Raw genomic sequence first — 2828 nt, 5'->3', positions numbered from 1 at the left:
GAGAGGCTTTTGCTCCAGCAGAGGGAGCGGCTTGGCAGGTGGGCCTGTGCCTCCAACATAGATAATCTGGGGTGCAACCTTGCTTAACGGGTCAGTCTGTCCTTTCTCTGACTCTCCCATTCCAGCTTCAACTAGCGCTTGTGGTTCATTCGTTCTTTTTCATTCCTTTCCTTCCCTAGCTTGTATGTTCTTGCTTTCTTTTTTCCCCTCTACCTTTCATGCTCTTCCTTTCTTTCTTTCTTTTTCTATTTTTTTCTCTCCCTTTATTTCTTTCTCTACCTTTCACGTTCTTTTCGCTCTCGCTATCTCGCTGGTTATTTTTTTCACTCACTCTTTTTCCTCGCTCCCTTCCAAGCCGAGCAGGTTCTCCTCACACACACATTTTGACAGGTTTTCCTCCTGATCACTGAGTGTATTAAGCATGTCTTCAGTGGGGGTTTGGCATGCCAGAGAGCAGGGAGCAGGCTGGCTGGGTGTCTTTGTGGCTGTCTGCTGGCCATGCATAAGCATGGTCCTCCCCTCCTCTTGCCCCTCCCTCAGTTGCTCTGTGGCTTTTAAGCCTTCCCTTGGAGCTGTCAGCACCAGCCGCCTCTGCTCTAGGTGCCCAGAGCAGGAAAGGTGTGTTGGGCTCCAGCCTGGGACTCTTCCTCCGTCCTGCCTAGCCCTGACTATCAATCCTGGCCCTCCCCCTGGCACTCCTTCCTTCAAGTGCCATGTGGACAAGAGGCAACATGTGGCTGCAAGCAAAATGGCCAAACTTGTGGGCATCAGGTGAAGCTGTTAGAATCCCAAGCACCCGGTCAAACCACAGGACTGCAGGCATCAGCAACCAGGGTAGCAAGCTCTAGAGCCCCAACCCATTGTGGTCATCACAACCAGGCCCTAGTGGGCAAGTCACCCAGCAGGAAAGGAAAGATTTGCTCTTGCATAGCTGGAGACAGAGAAGTTGAGCACTGTGAGCTCTAGGGGTTTGCCACAAGGTCCCACTGAGATTTGAACTCAGAGTGCAGGAGTTAGAGTCATGAATGCTGCCCGTTACACCATGGGACCAACTTGTGCTGCTGTCTCTACACATTGGTGACCCTCCAGGGCCAGCTCATGTAAGGGACTGTTGGCCCCTTACTAAAGCTCAGTGGGTTTTTGGTTGGCTAGTTCCCAGTACCAATAGAGGGGGAAAGGATCAATGGGAAATCAGGACCCTAAGACTGACAGTCCCCAGGGCCAATGGGGAGAGACCAAAGCTCCAAAGTTAGCCGGACTGACAGGCCAAGCAGTGTAATGAGGGAGTCACCAGGCCAGGGATCCCATCATGTGTGTGAGCTGGAACTATCTGGGCCAGAGTGGGGCAGAGCTAAGGAGAAAGCAGGATCCCAAGAAGAGCCGGGGAGCAGAGCTGCGCCAGCCAGGGAGAACCAGAGCAGATCCATGCTGGGAACTGAGCCAGAGCAGCATGAGCCATAGAAGCTGCCCAGGGAGCAGATCTGTGCTGGGAGAAGAGCTGCAGCAAGCAGAGCCAGAGAGGCCAGAGGAGCAGCCCAGGGACATGGAGGCGGAGCTGCAGCAGCACTGGGGCTGGAGGTGGGTGCAGTGAGCAGCTTGGGAGAGTGAAAGGGACCCTGGGCAGAAGGCCCAGCACAAGGAGATGCCACCAGTCAGGAGGCCTTGCAGGCCAGACCTTCGGGGGTGGAGGGATCACATCCCCTACATGGGGACTGACACCGGGAACAAGGGTCCTGTCACCTAGAGCATGTGGCCACTGCCAGAGCAAGTGTCCAGCACGTGGTGTCCCTGCAGCACAGCCAGGACCTGGGAAATGTGAGGGAGAGACTGTGACCTGCCCTGACGCTGGTTGTGCTCTCCCTGCACCACAGAACAGGGTGACGTGTTTTCCTTTAATCTTTTCTTATGTTTTACATTAATTGCTGGGTAATAAATTGTATTTGCTTGAAGCAATGCAATGATGAGCGGGTCAGGGAAGTGCCAAGAGTGGAGACACTGTAGCCCTGTTCAAGTGAGCACAACAAGATTGGAGGTCAAGCCCCCCAGGATTCCTGGGCCCAGCCTTGTTGGGATTACCAGGACTTTGCCACACATGAGAGTAGAAAGAGCATCCTTGGGGTCAGGCAGGAAAGGGTGTGGGGACTCAGTTCCTTTCTCTGGCCAGTTCCACCAGGGTCACGTATAAACCAGGGAAGTTTGCCACAATAGCCAGACCAGCACCCCCTGTACACTTGCCCTCTGTACTCATTGCTTCTCTGTCTCTCTTCTCTGAGCTTTCTTCACATCTGGCCCCACAGCACTTCCTACCAGCCAGAGATTGTGTTTTCTACACCTGCAGATGTGACCCCTCTCCTGAGGAAAGGAACCTTTCCAGGAAATAGCCATGGATTCTGGGAATCCACCTGTGGCTGGTGGACAGCACCAGGAACCATTTGGCTCCTGGCACACTAGGCAACTTAAACACTGAGCACCCAGACAGAGGCTTGAACCCTGGACCTTCAGATTAAGGGCCTGATGCTCTACCAGCTGAGCTACCTGGGTTTGTTAAAACCATCTTCACCATTCACCACAAGAGTGAGCAGGCAGGCAAAAGAGAGGCAAAAAAGTCCCAGGAACCCCTCCTCTTTTTCTGCACATCCACTGCCTGTCAGCAGGATTCCTCCTCCTCCTCCCTCCTGTGTCTCAGTGTGACTAAATCTCCACATCTAGACAGCTGGTCCGTCTGCTGCACCCCAATCCCCCATACCTGAGCCTCCCTGCCAAAGCCCTGCACCTGGCTCCATAGAATTAAGTCTCACGTGTCACTGGGAACTCTACTTCTTGTGCCC

The 2828-nt window shown here is 53.7% G+C and overlaps 1 non-coding gene across 1 annotated transcript; it reads right to left on the bottom strand.

Moving 5' to 3' along the window:
* Positions 1–2468: 2468 nt before the first annotated feature.
* On the bottom strand, positions 2469–2541 carry TRNAK-CUU (transfer RNA lysine (anticodon CUU)). The gene has a single exon. It is a non-coding gene; the product is annotated as a tRNA-Lys (tRNA).
* Between the last annotated feature and the right edge of the window lie 287 nt (positions 2542–2828).

Source organism: Chelonoidis abingdonii, chromosome 11 (assembly GCF_003597395.2).
Source record: "Chelonoidis abingdonii isolate Lonesome George chromosome 11, CheloAbing_2.0, whole genome shotgun sequence".
NCBI lineage: Eukaryota > Metazoa > Chordata > Testudines > Testudinidae > Chelonoidis > Chelonoidis abingdonii.
This window is presented reverse-complemented; position numbering and strand designations above follow the sequence as displayed.